The 20,945-nt window shown below is 37.7% G+C and overlaps 1 protein-coding gene across 2 annotated transcripts in view; it reads left to right on the top strand.

The window, feature by feature from the left end:
• The window catches only part of MEGF11 (multiple EGF like domains 11), a gene marked incomplete at its 3' end in the record, with an annotated part of 303,133 nt that overhangs the window by 54,004 nt on the left and 228,184 nt on the right, over window positions 1-20,945 (top strand). The gene's annotated exons all lie outside the window — the stretch shown is intronic.

The raw sequence follows: 20,945 nt of genomic DNA, 5'->3' as shown, positions 1-20,945 counted from the left end.
GAAAGGGACAAATTATTGAGTAAGTGTCACAGAAGAAGAATTGTTATGCATATTAAACACAGAATGATTGCTGACAGCATGCATTATGTAAAAGGAGACCCGTGCAAAATGAAATACAAATTTGCTGGAATTTAGCTGTTACCTGTAATGTATATAATAGGACTTACAGGTATTACATTGTCTTCTAGGGAGTACCCAGCTAAAATTTCCTTACTGTTCTCATAACATACTAGTAGTCTTTCTGCTTCAGTTACATGTTGAACTTTTTCTTGTCATATCAAGCTTGCTTCCTAACATTGATGTGGATTGAGACAGAATTATTCCAGAAAAAATATTTATTGTTTTTCAAGAAAAACACAATTGACCTTGTGAAGTCTGTGGTTTTCTTTCAGTCTCGGTTTTCTCACTGCTTGTAAAAACCTCCAGAGTTCTTCTGTCATGGCATATGACAGGCTGAACTGCTGAGATGAATGATAGTTGTGTTCTGCTCAGTGCTACTGCATTTACCATGTACACATATTAAGCAAAAAAAAACCTATGTATTTTTCAAGCTTATTAGCTTAGAGTGTTAATAGAACTTCTTTCACATTGAAATCTGTATTTCAGAGGCACACAGAGGTGCATGTCTCACTGTAGGCAGTGCAGCTGGTGTGATTATAACTATGGGTAGATTTTGACCGCAGATTGTTCGGAAAACCAGTAATTATTTTGTGAAGAAAAGGCAGTGTCTAATCTTTAGTTCATTTCTCTGCAATTTATAAGCTCTTTGATAACTGCTTTATTAAGTTAGTTATTAATACCTTCGGAGTCAACACTGTGCTCAGTAATGAACAAGCTAAAAGTGCAAGGCCTACTTCACTCTGCTGTCACTTCCACTACTTTCATGTGGAGGGGAATGTGAAATCCTTGTGCATTGCAGGATTGGTGTACAGTAGCCTTTGCATGCAGTAGATGATACAGATGACAGAACTCAGAGAAAATACTATGTGCCAGGAGAACAAAAAAATGCGTCTAGTTTTCTGTGAGGTTAATGAGCTAAACAGGCTGATTGTGCAAGGTAGGAAGTGGAGCCAGGGCTAAGAAAAAGAAAATGGGAAATAACAGAAAAAAAGAGAGGGGAGATGTAGGCAGAAGATGTTATTTTAGGAGAAGGTTGGAAGAAACAGGTTATCTGACTAGCCTGATCTATGTTATGTCAGAGAAACTTGAGATTTGCATCACTGTATAGCATTATTACTGTGACCTTATAGATCTTAGTGTTACCCATCTGTTATTGGTGAAGTCTCCTGTGTGTCACTTTCTTAATAGTTGGGCTTATTCAGCAGGAGTACTTGACCTGAAATCAATGGCTCAGACTTGAGATTGTAAATTAAACAGCTTTTGACTACAGCTTAAGATTTTGTACTGCATAACTGAAAATTCGGATAATAACCATTCTATGAATAATATAAAAGCCAGACACCAACAAACAAGCTGGGATGGAGAGAAATGCAGCAGTCATTTTACTTACCACACAATGACATTCAAAATGCGCTTGGTTATGGTGCTGGTCAGGTGGTATAGCGGAACATTAACATTGTGTATTAGAATTACCAACACTGGTGGTTCAGCACGGAAAAAAAAAAGATTGTGTGTTTAGTATGTGTGGTTGAGGTAGAACTGAAGGAAGCTGCTGACATATTTGCTGCAATGGATTTTGACAGAAAATTTGCAGTTTCACAGTCTTGGAAACTGTTAAGTACTCAGATTGTCTCAGTTCCACAAATCTTCCTAGGAACTCAGTATGTTTCAATACAACTGTAAACAGCTTTTAGAAACCTTCAAGCCATCAGTTGGGGTATATTTGAAACCATCCTATATTTTTTTAAGTATTATTTAGTGATTCCAGAAATTAAAAGACTGTACACTAATCAGTAGTTTAAATGAAATATTTCATTTAAAAGTGTCGTTCCAATATGATCCAGTGGGGAATGTCCCATAGATTCAAGGTATCTGTTGCTTATATGTGTTCTCAAAGAATGTTTCCTTTTGTATGCTGGGCTTTTCACAATTATCATTGGTGTTTGATTTTACCATTAAATTCAAGTAGTGATCACCACAGGATGCTAGAAATGTGCATAACTCTTTGGAAGCAGATTACTAAGTGGTGACACCTGTAATCCACCTTGCAACATGGCATGATACTCTGCAGTAGCTGTCAACACATGCCAAAATGTTCCTGAAATGGTTGGGCTTAAACTGTAAGGGTCTGTGATATGTAGATGGCAAACAGCTGCCATGCTCTTGTCTACCAGGATATACTTTCCTAAGTCTCTTCTTCCAAGAGAGAACTTTATATCAAAATGAGGGTGGATTGCCTGGCTGATGCCACTGTTCTACTGTTTTTACTGGGTAAAGGAAATCTCTTCTTTCCCAGTACTCCCTCCTGTTTCTGCAGTCTGACCTGTTCTCTGAAGGCTCCTCCGGTTTTATACTGGACAGCTTTTAGTCCCCTGATACTAGCTCTCAAAGCATATAAACAGGCCCCTTTCAGGGTGTCTGAGTCAAGCAGGCGGAGGTGGCTTGGAACAAACACATCCATTTGCCCAGAAGTACACTACAACTGGAGGACATAAAGGGAAGAAAAGAGGGAAGGTATAAGATCATGTTGGTAAGTCTTCATCTTGTTACAGCTGATGAGAAATTGAATGGCAAAACAGGAAAATGCGGTTTCCTGGAACACAAGGTTAAAACACGAGAAAAGATATTGCAGACTGACCCAGTGACTAAAGCAGTTGGTTTGAATGGAAGGAACAGATCAAAAGTCAAAACCCTGATTCAGATCTGTGGCTTGTACCTGATATTTTTCCCATTCTAAATAAGGTCCTAGATCATTGGCCTGGAAAAGCAGTCTTCCTCTTGGTCTCAGATGATGGGTAATTATGTATATACAAAGTGTAGTGGCTTTATGTTTTTGTTTTTTCCTCTGTGTAGTGCCTAGGTATTATTAAACTTTCAAAAGTGTTTGCAGAAAGTAAAAAAACTGCCTGTTTTCCCCTCATATAATACATACAGATAAGTGGGAGGCTTCATTTAGGTGGAAAAGGTCCCTTGTTTTAGGAATTCTCTGTCAGATTCTGAGTTTTCAAGGCATACTGCCAAACCTACCTTTTCTGCAGGCATCTGGTAGGTCAATGAACTGGTTTATAAGGAGTTATCATATAGTGATTACTTAGATGGCTTGTGGTAATGTTATAATGGCAGTTCAATTAATATGATAAGATCTTAATTGGTTGTGTAGAATATTGTCTTTTAATCTATGCAAAGTGCCAAGGGTATAGCAGAGGTGCATATAAATCTGACTAAAGCCAGAGTGCTTGTGCCTCTAACTCGCTTAGCACCAGCATTGAGACCACTGGAGATAGAAGAGTCTTGTAGGACATTCATTTTTTCCTAGTGACTGATGATACTGTTGGTGAGAAATCCGTACATAGGAGGGATATAGAAAGAGCATGTCTTCAAAAACAGAGGCCCTAGCTCCCACTCAGAGAAATGAGGTGCATGATCAGCAAAGGAGTATGTCTGGCAGTCATATGAAAGACCAAGAGTGGCTTGTGGGCCTGAAAACATACATTTAATGAATTTCAGCTAAAAGTTGGGCTTTGTAGGTGGAAGCTTTAACAAATATGTGTTACTGAGCTCAGTTTATGACTCCTGGATGTTTTCAGGTTTAGGTGTGGACTTTTGTATGGCGAATATAAGTCAAATGATGGAAGGCGTATTTTTTCTTAATTACCTTTCACTGGCCTGTTAGAAGTGTCTTGACACCCCAGGAATTCTTAGACCAGTTTCAAATCTGAGAACTGGGCACAGAGCAAGGCATGCTATAGAAACTGCTAAGGGAGCTTCCTAGCCCAATTGTATACGCATTTACCTGAGTGTATGCACAAGTGAGGTATACCTGCTTGCAGATTAATTAGGTTTTAACTAACCATGCACATACCCAATTTGCATGGGCAATTACAACATTGCTGCAGGCCATCCATGCTCTGTTTTTGCACGCATTCCCTAAATTCTGCATTTGAAAATGAGCCCTTTGGGTTAGTTTAGAGGGCAGGGAACCTTCTGGGGGGAGTTGAGGTGTTTTGGTGGGAGGTGTTGTGCTTAAATGAAGGTCTCACTTTCACAGGAAATAATTAAACATACTGAGATGCAGGATATAGGCCTAAAGGAAAATATGGTACACATTAATCCAACGAGCCTCTTTTTCTTCCATTTATTTTGTGAAAAACAAATGTTTAATTGATGGGCTAATAAAGTCACAAATCCTCATCTGTACCAAAGTGGCATTGTTGTGGGAACATTGCATTAAATAATATTTAGTCACCAGGTTTAGAGTATAATTATTTCCATTTAAGATTGTATTGTCTGAATGCAATGGGGCATAGTAATGTATTAGCCAGCAGGGCTGTCAAACTAATTTGTGGGTTTTTTTCAGTTCATATGTATTAATATGGCTATTGGTGTTGCCATGTTGAACGCACACTGTTGTGTGAATGCAGAAGAAAGACAAGGGTTAGAAAACAAAGGAGTAAACCAGAGAGGCAAAACACCTGTGTAGCTCAGGGGGGCAATCAGCCACATCTGGAATATTTTACTCACCTAAACTTTTAAGGTACATTTGTGTGAGTCTTGTGGCGTGGCCTGTTTTGATTGTTAAAGTACACAATCCGTTCCCAAGCATTACCTTACTCAACACAAAAGTTTAGGCCTTAGAACACATGAACAGATTGATTTGTGGCCAGTCAAGCTGGTACTATTTTAAAAATCCCCAAACAGCTAATGCAAACTCTTCACAATCCTGTATCTCTGCCCTACATTGACAAAGAAACCTATGGCTGATATGTTCGTTTCCATGCACGTGCTGCTAGTTTCTCACATTTCAAATAATGCTTGCATCCTTTGTGTGTAATTGCTATGGTGCTTCTTGCTCCAGGTTTATGCCTGGAGCTTTTCCTTCCTTCTACAGGTTGCCTTGATCTTAAAATTGTAAAGGAGCTGTGTGGTGGAAGACTTACTGAAGGCTCTGAAAGGTACTAACTTTGTGGATCAGTTTTGACAGTTTTACATGGGGGAAGGGTATGAAGAAGGTACGATGTGGTGCCAATAGTTAAGGTGAACAACTGAGACATAGATGATGTCCAGAAGATAGTAACCCACAGGGGAAAAAAAAGGCAGTAACTGCTTGATTTGGGCCCTGAAGGCAAGACAACCTTACTGTGATGAGAGGAGGGGTACCAGTGCAAAGATTCAAAGGATTTGATGTGGTTTAACAATTCAGAATTTCTTGACTATGAAAGTAAAATGGTTCTTCAGTGAGAGCCAGAATCCAGCCTGTCATTAACGAAATTAGTTCCATAGTTCCAGTGCAGTCTGGATGGGACATGATACATCCAGCAGCCAGCTGAGCTATCACCATAGGTATTCCTTGCCCTTCTGAATAATTCTTTGCAAAAAATGAACGCGAAGCTATGCTGATGTTTTGCTGTTCTTCCTCTTCAGTGTCATTTCCCACATTGCGTGTAGCGTAAAAATAAACAGAAGACTGCGGTTTTCAGAGAGCAAGTGAGCATTTACTTAATCGTCTCATGCACGTGTTCCATCAGCTCGAGAAACATTCTGTCTTTATTCTGTTTTTTCACCTCTGCTTTTTTATTAGGAAAGAGGACTGCTGCATCTTTAATGCACTACTTTACAACCTTTTATGTAGAAAGATTAACAAAAAAGAACCACACTTAATTTAAGATGACAACTTAGGTTTGCCTCTGGATTCTTTTTTGGCAGACGTTCTCTTAGTAAATTACATTTGACAACCTGAAATAAATTCAAACCAAGATTTATGCCTGCATTTTCTCACAGGGCTGTGGTTCATCAGACTGTGTGGTTAAAAAGCTATGAAAAGTAACAACTAATTTAAAAATGTATTTTTAGGCAACCTACATGGGCTACCAATGCTAAAACTTTGTTTAAGCAAAATCAGGTTTCTGAACATGTGGAGGTAATTTTTCAGTTGATAATAGTTAGTTATAGATGTTTGTGCAAGAAAAAATAAAACAACACTACAAAACAAGAAGAAGTGAGTCATAATGATACATTTTCAGTTGGAGCTTAGCACAAAAAAAGGTTTTAAAAACATAACCAAGGACGTGGCATCTTTGAAAATTTTCCCAAAGGAGAAGTCAATGTTAGCCGAGATTGCCAGAATTTACTTTAGCTATTACTATGGATGAATAATTATGCTCAATTCAGCCAGTGATATGGGTTCACAGCAGGTTAATTGGTAATAATGGGTTTCATTCCAAACAGTGAGGAATGATATTTCAACAAAAAAAGTGCTCTCACTGAGAGCTGAAGATGTCCTTGCTTTCAGTGCTTCTCATTCACAGTAACACATATAGGAGACCAGTGTTATGTCTGTGGCACTGAGTTGCCCTCTTGCTCATGGTTATTGAAAGAGGATGTAACAAGCTGAAGATGCATCTAAGCTGCGCAACCTGGTAATGCTTTTCCTTCTTTTTTTCCTCCCCTCTGACTAAAATTTGCATTCCTGGGACTGGACAAAGGAGAACAGAGTAATCTTGTTAAAATAACTGATGCAAATACATCTTTATCTCTGTTATGTAAGTATAAACACAGAGTCAGTCATTTGAAGTAAGACGTGCTGATATTAATTTGACAAAGAAGAATTTTGTGTGCTTTTGAGTGTGCTTGTGCCTACTGCATAGCATGGGAGTCCTCCATCCCTCCCTCGGTCTTGTGCATTGCACCATGTAAATAATAATGGAGCAGGAATAAGTCTATTGATTGTGATCTGGCTGAAAACAGGATCTGAGCCCCTCAGTTCAGCATATTCCCTTAAGGCATGGATATCATTTGTCATGTACAGCATCCCAGGAATGAGGAATATTAATAAGACAAGAGGACATATGAATGCAATTCATCCTTGATAAGCCTCCTCACCTGGGTTATACCCTAAGTCATCTCTCTTTAAGTGTTGTATCAAATTCTTACATCCTTCAACTTCTGTGAACCTGTATGATTTCCTGTCTCAACGTTCAAGTTCTTGTTTTCCTGTTGCTACCTAGTTTGTAATTTCTGCATTTAAGGATCCTAGTGACTCTATCAGAAGCTCTCCAGACAACAGTAAATCTCTATTTAAAAAAGAAAATAAGAAACCCCTCAAAACTTAGTCCTTTCATTATTTTTGATCAAAAAGAGGAAAACCCCCAAACCTCTATATGCATGTTCAGAAGCAGCTAAATCTAATTCCATTGGATTTGTATGCAAGTCATTCCACATAAAGAGAAGTTGGAAATACATTAATAGGACACTTCCAAGGTTGAAATATTTGGGCCATTATTTTCTCCTCTGCCCTGACTGATTTTTTTGTAAAGTTCCCCAGAGAGGAAAATGGTATTATAGTGTTTGGATTCTTCCTCTTTACTTTTCATGAGTCAAATACACCACACCATGCCTTGGGATCTGTTATAGCTATAGCACATGGGGAGTTTATGTACATGAGCAGTGAATTGTGCCCATAAATGTTTTCCCTCTTAGCCTCCTGAAGCTTGAAATCAACAGGGCTGTCTGAACGTGCTCTGCCATAGGTGCCATAAATCCTTTAGCCCAGCTGTAACAAGTCAGGCTTGCCTATCCATTCAACTCTTCCTCAGAATTTTCTTCCGAAATATTCAGCATATTTTCTATAAGCAATATCTGCTGCAAAGAACAGGAACACAGATGCAAATATCAAAGTTCATTATGTTTAGATACAATAAGAGAATGTATGAATATTTCAACGATGTTTTTCTGGAAAAGTATTAGATACTAGCCTCTGTTCATGCTTGCCTATGCAGTACCTGGTGCTGTGGATATTCAGCTCAGCTGGGATTCTGAGTGTTCTTCCAAATACAAGTTTTAGACGGTAGGGCAACATTATCCTGTTGGACTTTCTATGGACAGTGTGAACGTCTCCTCTGCTGAGTTTTCTAATGTTCTTTTTTTTCTTGGTGACTGTGCTGCTTATTTTATATAAACTTTCCATACATTTTGTAGCTCTTGTCAAAAAGTTTCTGCTAGTATTCCATTTCAGTATTCTTTTTCTTAAACATTTTTATTTCTTCTCTATTTAGTCCTGTGTGATCTTTCTCCTTCCTTACTGTTTGCAATTTTCAAGAAGAAAGAGGCTTTTGTTAGCTGTTGTGAGGAAGGCTGGAGCCTGTACTAAGGGACAGTCATCCCCATCTTATACTGATACAGATAACCCTGAAATACTGACCAGCACTTGTCTGTTACACTCCCCAAAGGTCTAGGCTACTGATTGCCTTGCCACTGTTAATTACTACCATCTGGAATATCACCTTGGACTTTTAAAACCTTATGTGGTGTTTTGTCTGAAAGATTGTCTGAGATACAAATTGCAGGTAATTATCTACATCCATCATTCTTCACTGTGTTTCACTAAACTTGAAGTGGTTCTGCACTTGACTTCTCTGTTTCACTTCCCTTTCTGCTCATCAGTGTCATTAAGGATGTTTTGCTTCCAAGGTCTGCAAAGGGCAGGTAGGATGAAGTCTCAGATATTGGAATACTAGCATATTAGAACAACACCACTGTGTACACACCCCCACGCCCCAACAATAAAACATACAGGATATGTCTTACGTGAAATAACCTTTTGCTTCAGGCTTTACGACTCCAGGGAACTATATTTTACCCTGAGGAAATATTTTACTGCTTTTGTTCCCTCAGTCTGCCACTAGAGTGATATATGTAATATGCTCTTCATGCAAAAACTGAAATGACCTATACATTATACGATCTGATTCAGGAAGCTGATTCTGATTTCACTAACCAAGAAGGAACTTTCCTCCAGTCAGTGAGGTTATTCCAATTTGAAAGTGGTGAAAATAATGTGTTAAACCATCAGATTGTTCTGTGACTACAGCAGCAGAGAGCTTTTCCAAGTGTGTTTCTTGCAATGAAAGTCACTTGGATTCAGATCCTTAGCTTAATTGAATCAGTGTCATTCTACTGAAACTTTGAAACAATCCAAGAAATCTGCTCATATCCTTGAGCAAGTAAGAAAGGACATCAGGTGATGCTCCGATTCAAGAGCAGATCTGACATTTTCAAAAGCCCAATTAAATTCACGGAGTACTTTGCATTTGAATGAATTTTGAACACACAGTTTTTTTAAAAAATGGATTTATTTTTCAAAGAAAGTTTTGAAATGTTGCTCCTGTAGCAGCTGAATGAGTTTTACAGATGTGACAGGAATGCTTTGAAATGTAGCAAAACTCCTTTTAGACTATGTTGAAGATCTAGAAATTGTTTATGTTAGCATAGAAATGGATAATATATTTATATAATAAATGATGAGCAGTTTGGAGTATGTGGATCAAACAGATCAGTTTGTCTGAACTCCAATGAAATTTCAGTTACAAAAGAATGAAAAGGGAAGAAGTGAAACAACACTCACACAAAGGTACAGGGTCCTGCACCTGGGTCGGGGCAGCCCACAGTATCAATACAGTCTGGGGGACGAAGGGATTGAGAGCAGCCCTGTGGAGAAGGACTTGGGGGTACTGGTAGATGGAAAGCTGAACATGACCCGGCAATGTGCGCTTGCAGCCTGGCAAGTCAACCGTATCCTGGGCTGCATGAAAAGGACCGTGTTCAGCAGGTTGAAGGAGGTGATTCTGCCCCTCTGCTCTCTTGAGACCCCACCTGCAGCAGTGTGTTCAGCTCTGGGGTCCTTAGTACAGGAGACACATAGTCTTGTTGGAGTGAGTCCAGAGGAGGCCACGGAGATGATCAGAGGGCTGGGGCACCTCTGCTGTGAAAACAGGCTGCGAGAGTTGGGGTTGTTCAGCCTGGAGAAGGAAAGGCTCCAAGGAGACCTTCTTGCAGCCTTTCAATACTTCAAAGGAGCTTATAAGAAAGATGGGGACAGACTTTTTAGTAGGGCCTGTAGCAATCGGACAAGGGGTGATGGTTTTAAACTAAAAGGGGCTTGGGTCATTTTTTATGATGAGGGTTGATTAAAACACTGTCACAGAGAAACATTCAAGGTCAGGCTGGATGAGGCTCTGAGCAACTTGATCTGATTGAAGATGCCCCTGCTTTTTCAACCCAAACTATTCCATGATTCTATGAACATGTCATAGGTCAAGCATTTGGCATAATTCAAACAAAAAAATCAGGCAAAAATATCCACTGTTTGGTAGTCAAGGATCTCTTGCATGCCACTAGCATGTAAATAGTAAAGAATCTGAACTACTTGGACAGCTGTTTTGACTAAATGTAACATTTTTTAATCTCCTTTAGCTCTGTAATATTTTCAGTTTTACAGGTACTCTGAAAGAGCAATGATAGTGACAATATGATGAGTTTTATCAGCTTCAGAAAAACTCTGACTCTCCTGCATTTTTATATCAAGATGTGGATTCTTTGAACCATAAGCAGAATCTTAATTATTTATATATTGATTATATATACACATATATATATATTAACATATATATTTATATAAAATTATTTCTGACCCACACTTTAGTAGATTTATTGGTGTAAAATCAACTTGTTGATTTTTATTATGCTTTAAGTAGTGGGAATCCTTTTGATTGATATTCCACAGTGATATGAATAGTTTTGTTTGTATCTTTTCATGAGTGTAACTCCGCTAAATGGGGTTGTAGATCTGCAATGGCAGCATATTAATTTTGTAGTAGTACAAACATCTATTTTTTGTTAATGTAGCTTCTATGTTCCACGTTAATTTCTTGAGCTGATCTTTGTATTAGTGTGCAGGAGTGGACGGAAGCGGCTACGGAATTATCATCCACCACAATTTATAAAAACTTTTTATAGTGTGTGGGTTGTCTTATGCTTACAGTAAGGTTATAATTCACTTGCTGATTTCTGCTGCTGAGGAAATGGAGCCTTTCTCTGAGACCAGAGGAATTGTGCTTCAGTTACATGTGCTGTTACCTCCTGATCCTCGTATCCCTTCACTGTAAGAATATAGCACAGACTTATCTCACAAGGGAAGTGTATACTATTTTTCCTTACCACTAAAGCATATGTTTCTGAAACATTTCTTAACCAAATAGGTCAGAATAGAAAAGATGCCATTATAGTCAGCACCTCTCAGTTATGACAGTTGTGGAAGCGCTCCTACATCAGTGAGGTTATTTGTCACCTTACCAGTAAATAAATGGTCCATTTGAACAATTCCACTGACATCAGTCATTTGAACAATTCCACTGACATCAGTCATGAGGAACTGATTATATCATGCTCATGTTTACACATATACTGTAAATACATATAGTATTCTCTAAACATTATATACAGGTATATGAACAATGAGCGTAAGTTGGAAGGCCCAAACCTATAATCAAGTTTCAATGTCTGCCACTGATACCACATAGAAGTTGTTGAAGTAGAACTGTAAGGAAAGTAAAAACCAAACTAGAACATGAAACTACTGCTGCAAGTGTTTTTGATGGACATTCAGGTGTATCCTGTGCTATTCTGGCAAAAATCAATACTTAAGTTCCCTCAGTGTTGTTTGAAAAATTGTACAGCAACTTATATAGTGACTAACTAGTTCAGCAAACAACTTTGGAGGTGTTTGAGTACATGTATGGTGGTGATTTAAAGCTGTGGGTTCATTTTTTTTAAAGTTAGTGGACAGAAAGTGATCGGTGAGTTAGATTGTAGAAAAGCAAATGGTTTGCAGTTTGTTTACTGCGAAACTCTCATTGGTCTTGATTTACAAGTCACCAACCTTCCTAAATTCTTGTGAGGTCTCTGTGTCAGCCATTCATACGGAGTAGACACTTGAGGTAGCAACATGAGCAGATACTTTTGTGATACAGTACTGTTAATCAGAAAACAGTTTTGGCTTTTTAGAAAAACAGAGTCCCCTGTGGTGTCAGTTTAGGTAGTGGCTTGCAGGGGGGTATAAACCATAGGGTGAAATACTTGGAAAAGTGCTGCGGGATCTCTCAATCCACAGACATGATTTCAAGGAGCTTGATTTTGAAAGAATAGGTTTTTCAGTAGTTTTTAAAATCAATGCCAGAGATTTTATACATACTGCAAAATAATAAATTGTAGTTTACTTTGAAATATCTGATCAACTCATTAGTCATTACTTGCATTTGTTGTCTTTGTACCGGTTAAGCAAATGCACATGAAAAAAATCACAGTTTCTGTACAAAACAAGTAGGAGCTGAATACTTGTTGCAATAAAAAAAAAAGATGACAAAACCAAAAGGTGATTTTAAGAACCACTGACCTGTAAAAATTAATTTTAAACTATATTCAGCATTTTTCACATTCAAGACATGAAAATCATATCTAGTATATTTTCAGCATCTGGTAGTGATTTGTGGCATTAAACCTTACAGGCATTTTCGTCTATGTAACATTAGGCCATATCCCTTTATTTGAAAAAATCCATTTTAGATAAACCAATAATTACTTTGTTAAATATGGTGTACAGTGCTCTTGTACAGCAATCTTCCTTTTATCCAAAGGTCTTAGAACTTGGTACCTCTTCCCATTAAAAAAGTAAACAACACTTTAACCTTCCTTCAGAAATTCATCAGAAAGGTCAGAACTCTCTTCCCTCCAATTTCCCAGGCTCAGCTGGGAGCTGATTAAAGCTGCCAGCTATGACTTGTCAGTTTTGTCAGAGACAACTAAATAAACTTTTTGTTATTCACTTTGCTGTGTATTATAAATATATTTATCTGCTTCTGTCAGGCACTGACTGGACAGGTGCTAGAGGAGCAGTGAAGCTGTAACATTAAGCTCTTTAACAATGTCATTACTTAGTAACTCGTACCAAAAACATGGGCAGAACATTCAGGAACTTTCTATAGTTCTTCCACTTGTACGTGACTGGAGTGGTTGGGGGAAAAATGTTTGTTATTCCAGGAAGTTTCCAGCAAGTGTATGTCTGTGTAGAATCAGAATATATGAGTGTGGCTGTTCATTATTTTGTATCTTTGGGGCTGTGTTTGGTAAGAAAATACAACAAACGTGGATAATAAAGAGTGTCTTAGGACTATGTAGCTTACATTTTGATTTGGAGAAAGAGTAGAATATAATCAGAAGCTCAGAGTAGCTTTGGACAGAACTGGTGTTGCTGGGCATAACAGGAGCAAAAAGCGCAAATCCCATGCAATAGAGTAATGCATGGGGCATGAAATGTCACAGCAAATCATGCAGGTTGATGACAGCAATGTTTCTGGCCCAGAAGACAAGGACAAGATAAAATGACTTCTTAGATTAATGCACTGTGTCATAAAATTTGTGTCTATCCAGATCACCACATAGGAGCATTGTTTTGCAAAGATACCCAGCGATGTGGTCTTCAGTCTAAATAAAGAGATAGAGAAACATGCAGAAGTAGTTGGAGAGATTCTAGTCCAGCTTCTATAACAATAAACCCAAGGCTTACAGGAGATGCTTCCAGGCTGTGTTTGCACGGTTTGCTCATAGCAGTATTGTCAAAATGGAGATGAGCAGATCATGCATCATGGAAGAACTGCAACCAGTAGAGAGGGTACCCTTAGCTGTAGTCTGTGGGTTCATGAACTTTTCTGCCTGTTTGTATTTGGGACTCAAGCATTACCTGAGGGTGACTTTCTTACTACCTTTTGGTTGTTGATGAGGCTTGGTAGGCTTCTCCTACTGAAAGTAGAGATCGCATTTTGCAGCTACAGGTTTAGGCATAATGCTGCTTTTTCCCAATCAAATAGAACCTGTGTATAAAAACTGTGTAAAATTCAATTTAGACTAACTAGTACTGTTAAGCTGTTGAATGTCTTCAGTGAAACAAGGAGCATCACATGTTGGCATTTCATTCAACAGAACAAGGTTCTGGAAATATGGTTGTTTTTCTTTGAGTTTGGTATAAGTCTTGTGACTTGCAGATATATAGGGATACAGATAAAGCAAAAAGTGTCATACAATATGACCTGCAAAAGGCAATAGCATCATGAAAATAAAAAAGTTTATATAATTGAAAATAATGGTTGTGAACAAAATGGTTTTACGAGAGAGAGCCTATAGCTGTGTGAGGTTTATACCCCAGAGGACATTGATCAGTGAGAAGCAGATGGGCAGAAAGCAAGGGACAATGAATTCACTGTTTTTTCAGAGAGATATCAGGCAGCTTATGCAGAAGGGTGAATGAATTCTGCTCGGTGGGTTTCCATGGGACTATACACGTCCAGGTGTGTCACACTGAAAACAGGAGAAATCTGAGTAGGGATGCAATCAAAGATGGCTGATCACAATGAGGAATGAGTACACTTAATTGGTAACGTTTTCTTAATCAGAAGATGGTAATACACGAAGCTAGCTTTTTGTCAGAGCATGTGTAATGTTTTTGACAAGGGTGATTTTCTGGTCAAAAAGAGAAAGGCTGTGCATCTCAAATTGCTAACATTTGGAAGGGAACCGATTCTGTTTCAAATAGTTGTTCTAGATTCAGCTCAGGGTTTTGAACTTCTGCCTGTCTAAATGAGTTTAGGGGCTATTATATAACATAAACTATAACATAGATGTGTGGCAAAGGCATTCGCTATTCTCCTCTGAAAGGTCTGAATTCATTTCACGCTAGAATGGGAAATTTTTGTAATCTTGAGAACTTTTTCAGGGAATTGAAACTACATACCGCCTTTCTCTAATACTGATGAGTTTCAAAATGTGACTGTGATGTGATCTGGAACAGACTAAAGACTGAAGGGCGGGGAGTGTGGCCTGTGCAAGTATGGAGGAAGTGGCAGAGGGTCATTTTTAGAAATCTCCCAGTATTAATTTCCTGTTCCTGCTTTGCGATCTAATGCATTGTAGATGTATCACTTGTTTCTTTTCTTTTGTTTCTCAAGGGTCATGAACAAACAGCACCATTTTAGGGTTTTCATGAGTGTTTCTGCCAAATTCTCCTATTTTAGATTTGACTGTACTTCCTTAGAGGCTTTATTGTATTCTGATTTCATAGCTGGAAGATGTGTTTTTTAGTTATGCTTAGCATCACAAGCAACATAAATTTTACGGTTTTAACAAATTCCTTCCTGGACTTTCTGATCACCAAAACTGATGTTTACGAGCTTGAACATGCAGTTCTGTAGAAGACAGTAGACTTCTTCCAATCTATTGGAAGAAGTGGGAATCAGCATGAAAAAAGGCAAACAGAGGATTTCTTCCAGGTCATGTCTGAGTGATAGTGTTAATGTGTACATGCTTGTAGAAGACTTTAGTTTCTAGTTACAATCAATACTTGACATATTTTCCCCATGATTAAATTAAAGCTGGGAAAGTGAAATTTCCCTTAGGAGAAAACAAGTGGCAAAAGAGTTCATTGGTGATCTGCATCTAATCCAAGTAAGTGCTACAATTACCTCTACTCATTCATTCATTTGTTCCTGTTTCCTCCTGCTGGCCTGGTGCCTAATAACTTTTTGGCTTACCATGCACTTCAGAAAGAGAAATACTTCATATATGTGGGCTTGCTATCTTCAGTACTCTACAGGATTCCTTATTAGTAAGGTTAAAGAGAACAAGTTAATGTTACCAGTATTATAGCTATATTTCTTCTGCATAATATTTTGCAAACAAATCTATAGACACAAAGTGTCCTTGAGATTCTGTGCCAGAATCCACATGCTGTAGGGTCATGGAGTAAGCATGTTTTCTGTATCAGTAATGAGGATAGCTAGATACTGGCTTCCAACCTGCCCAGCTGTGGGAAGCTTTAGGCTTCTGTGAGAATATTTTGTTTTTCTTAGAGGTTGTATTGGCAGTTGGTGCTTTCTTTGCCTTGTCTGCTAGTATTTTTGCTACGGGCTGGGATTTCACCCTCTTGTATATGCTCCTTGTAGGACGTGGATCTTCACTACATACCCAGGCTTTGTAGTTAGGTGTGAGCTTCTCACTGCCTGCTTTTCTTCCTGTGTTTCCATCCATAACTGGACAATGAAGAGTCGGTGGTGTGAACAGCATATTCACTTGGTTCTTTGAGGACAGTTTCACGAAAATCGAAACAGTTATGAATCAAAATAGCTTGAAGAAAGACATCAGGTAGAAAAGTATGAATGGAACCATTTAAAGTGTATTTTACAGAAAATTATAGTTGAACTTGATCTTCCCCACAACAGTAGTTTGATGAGATTCTGAAAGAGCCTTTTCAGAGTTGCAATGTGAGCAACAGTCCACACAGTAGGTCAGTCAGAACTTACCTGCTTCTGTGAACCAGCTGTAGCCTATTTCTTTGCTTCTAAGAATAAAACTCAGGAATCACTCTTCCATTAATGATTTTTACATACTGAGTCTCTTGCCCTGTGGCTTTTTGAAGGATTAACCATTGGAAATAAATTATTTTTTTACACCTCACAGTTTGTTTTTGAGTCCTCTTAGACCATGGAAATAATTAAACTGTTTTGAATCTGGAAAATTAGTATATTAAATAAGTTGTCTGTTTTTTATTTTGAAGTCAAACTTGCTTTGTGCACTGCTGTTAACTATGAAAAAACTTTAAAAATGCCTGACAAGTAGAGATGCTTTGCCGGTTGTTCTATTGAAAAATAGAAGATGTAAGAATGTTGTAATTTCTGCTACATTCCTGAAATAGCTGGTAACAGACTATAAGATTATATTCATATGCAAAGACGAAAATTATGGTAGCATTAAATTAAAATTATTAACTCAATCTTTATGACGTTAAGTCAGAGGCAGTCTAATGCTACACTGTCTATGAAGCCTACAGTTATTTACAACCCAAATGTTTACAGAAAATGAACCAACTAATTTATTTATTTATTAAAGGAACTACTGTTTCCTCATTAAGTCTCCACCTCCGCCATGGTATGTTTGGCTCTTTCAGGCAAACATTGTTTTTGACACAGCTCAGAACTGATGTTGATTCATAGTAGAACAGATAGAAACTGGGAATAGTTCAGTTGCAAAAATAAGCAATAGTTCAGGTGTTAAACTAGTGATGTGGAAAATTGCTCTGACAGTTATGTTGTTGTTCTATCTTTACTAAGACTTAAGCTATCATTTGCTTCAAATGCACCGACTGATGCCTGGTTTCCTAGCACATGCTTGCCTGTACTGTACTGCTTGTTTGTGGCCACAGGTGTTCTGTGCTGGGCATGTGTGCATCTGCTGAAAGAACACGTTACAAGCTGGACCAAAGAACTTTTTCTTTAGAAACTTACAGTGACTATCATGCGGGAGTTATTCTCTGTTGTTTATACTAGTACAACTTATGGTGAAGCGAGCTGCAAATAATGGAATACAGGAGCAGATTTATCAAGCTTACTTTTGCTTTTATATATTCAATCAGGAGCATCTAGCTAATTCTCCATGAAGAAATGCATACTCTTTAGCCTATAATTAATATGAATGCAGAACCCAGAGACTCTGTTTCCATTTTCTAGATGTAAATTCTGGTGATATAAGGCAATGTTGTGATTAAGAAGAATTCTGTAACTTGAATGATTGAATTAGAACCTTCTTCCAGATACGGCCTATTACAATTTTACGTTATACACTAAATGGCTGCATGGGACCTTGTAGACTGTACTAAGCTTTTGCTCATTTATTGTGTTATGGGATTTTCATCTATGAAAGCTATGAGGTACCAGAGTTCTTGACTGTTCCTTGCTTGCTAGAATGGTACTCCATATTTAATCTAGGAGATAAATGAGCTTCTCAGTACCAAGGTGGGCAGGATTGTGATACAGGAAGAACCGGATGATTTCGTGGATTGGAGTAGCAGCAAGAAATGTAGTAGAACAAATGCAAAGATGTACAGTCGGGGACTGTACATGAATCTTTGCTGTAAGGTAGAGGTTTATAATTTGAGCATGACAGATGAGAAGAGAGATCTCGTTATAGTCACAGGTTATAGGACATCTGTGAACTGCCAACATGAAGTGCAATGCTGTTCTAGGACTGATTCAGTAAGGTATTTTTATGCAGAGACAAAAATGTCAGAACCATTGTACAAGGGAGTGGTGAGACTTAATTTAGCATGTTATGTATTGCTGCTGTCCCCCTTATTTAAAAAAAAAAAATTAAACTTGAACAAATGTAAAGGCAGCCACTATGGTAATTAAGTCTGAAGAAACCTATCACATGCAAACAGATTAAAGAAGCTGCCTTTTATTCCTCAGTGTCTGCTGTCACTCTTTTTTTCTTTCTTTTTTTTCTTTCCATGTACAGCATCCTAAAATGCATTTGGGAGTGGGAATTTGGGGTCATTAAAAAACATTAATTGCTTTAGAACAGTTGCTTTGGAGAAACTTGTTATCAATAGTGCCAAAAATAGTGACAAAATAATAGTCTGCTCATGCAACAATGGTACAGCTGAAATTGAGAAACGGATTTACATGGCTCACAACACCTGCAATTCTACTAGCCATAGCACCTTCTTTCCTTTTCTTTTATATGGTTTTCCTATAGTCTATCATAATTATTAATCAAAATAAAGGACGAACCTTAAATACTTTTCCTATGCACTGCTCATGTAGTTGAATTTGACATGCTGAGGGGTGGTGATGGGGAGGGGTCATGAATGAACAGGAAAAAAAAAATTGGCAGAAAGAAATAGAAACCTCTGTCATGTGAAAACTTGTTTATTCATGAACATCATAAAGCCCCTAATTTTTCTGAGACCACTCACAGTGCCAAAAATGGCAGCATGAGGAGAAATGTGTCCAAGAACAAGCATCAGATGTGAGGCTATATGATGTCATAGAATCATTATGTCACTCAATGCCAATTGATTTCTAGGGCTGATTGCAGGCAATCATTAATCACTTTGTATTGAACAGCATGGTAGCTCCATCACATCTGGGGCAAGTACAAGTGGCACCTATTTAGCCAACATCCTGCTCTCAGCAATTTCATACTTCGTCTTTCAAACTAAACCAAACTGCTAGACCATGCAGCAAGATTATTCTAATTTCCCCCTCCCCCGCCATGTGTGTCTTATTTTTCCTAGGAATTTAAATAGTTGAAAACCTTAGCTTACTTGTAAGTTCAGTGTTTCCTGCTCATACTGACAATAGCGTGCCACTGAACAAGGAGGCATTAATGGAGCAGCTTTAAAAATATTTAGACTTTCTGAATATTATTATGCTACCCTGTGCGTTTATCAGAGAGGAAAGTGACATAATATGAGGAGTGTTCCATCTGTATTGGAAAAAGTTGTTGCAAGTAAGGTGTATGCTCAGAGTCTGGTATTAGAATAATCTCACTGAACCCAGAGGTTCATTTACTATATGTAGTGAATATTAAGCAAGAGCATTAGGATGTATATTATCAAAGACAAAATGTCTTGGGAAATGGGAGCTAATTGACATGACATATTAACTATAGACGCTGCCCTATGGTGTTAATACGATGCATTTATTCTACCATTCCTTTCTAGTTTAGAAACAGACATATTAAATCTGATAAAATGTTTCTGGTGAATCCCACGGCATTTTATAATAATGAAAAATTTCCTTTTGCTTTTCTCCATGTGCCTGACAATCACGAAAACTTACTTAGACATGTTACATCAAATTGGAATATTTTTAAATATAAATGTTTCTCATTAGCTGGGTTCTCGGACAGTCAAAGTGATTGGTAGCAAAATGTTGCATTCCTATGAGATTATTAAATACTTTGGCCTTCTGTAGTCATTCTTCTCTAAGGATTGTAGTAATTCTTTTGAAATCTATGCTTTATCTCTGCAGGTTCCGCTATTTATTTTGTCAGTAACTTCAGTTGTGATGGTTTGCTGTCAATCATCCATTGTCAAAAGATAAGTGGATTTCCTAAAATATTCTGTTGGTGCTCTCCCACAGCTGAGGAAGAATTTACTTGCAGACTTTGGTTTTATAAATGAGACATAACTCATTAATGAACTGGGTCATCTGTTGTACACACACTAACTCAAGAAGTTGTTTCTGTAAGGCAAGAGTAAGTGTAGCTAAAGATGACTTGTAATCCTAATGTCTTCTTAGAGTCTCCTTAACAATAGTCATTGATATGAACATAAATTACTGTTATTACATACTTAATTTTTTATGGTACCTAATTAGATAATTTTCCAAAGAACTTTTTATCACATGTGTTTTCATTAATTAACATTACATGTCGTTAGCAGTCAGCTCTGCTTGATCAAAGACAGATAAGTTGTAGCAAGATTCGGAGAAACAACATAACATTTACTAATTATATATTGATTTTATGGTCTGAAGAATCCTAATTATATGTGATACAAACTGGACCTAACTGAGCCTGCTGGGGGTACTTTGAACATGAGCAATTCCTGGCAGTTCTGAACATCTTGCTTGCATAAATCACTTCTGGGCCTGATTGTGCATCTGTTTTCAAAGGTGATGTTTTAATGGACTTTGAAATCTGAAAAAGTGCATTCTGTGTGGCTCCACATGAAAGAGGAAAGAGATTTGGGATTTTTTACTCCTGATTTTAATCATTCCGAAAATATTTTACATCTGTAGGCGGATACTTTTGAACACTGGAAGTAATATGGCATGGTTGATTTTAATTAGCAGGCCAGTCTAATACAGAATTTCCCATAGCTCCCTATGACTTCTTTTTTTTCAAATGAGTTTTTAGTACTTTCTTCAAAGTTAATGATAGATCCAGACTTTCAAAATTTTAATTTCATGTGAAGGTAAAAAACTAAAAAAAACCCCACCAAGTCTTGAGGTGAATATTTGATTAGAACAAATGCAGATCTGAGAAACAGGAGCGACCTCAGATGTGTCTTATGTAAGACACATGTGTAAGTGCTTTCATAGAAAAATGAAAAGGAATTTAGATCAATGACATAATCATGAAATGTTACTCTTGCCCTTAAT

The sequence above is a fragment of the Falco punctatus genome, assembly GCF_963210335.1.
Source record: "Falco punctatus genome assembly, chromosome: 7".
Classification (NCBI taxonomy): Eukaryota; Metazoa; Chordata; class Aves; order Falconiformes; family Falconidae; genus Falco; species Falco punctatus.
The sequence above is the reverse complement of the archived record's forward strand: the minus strand, read 5'-3'. Positions and strand labels throughout refer to the sequence as shown.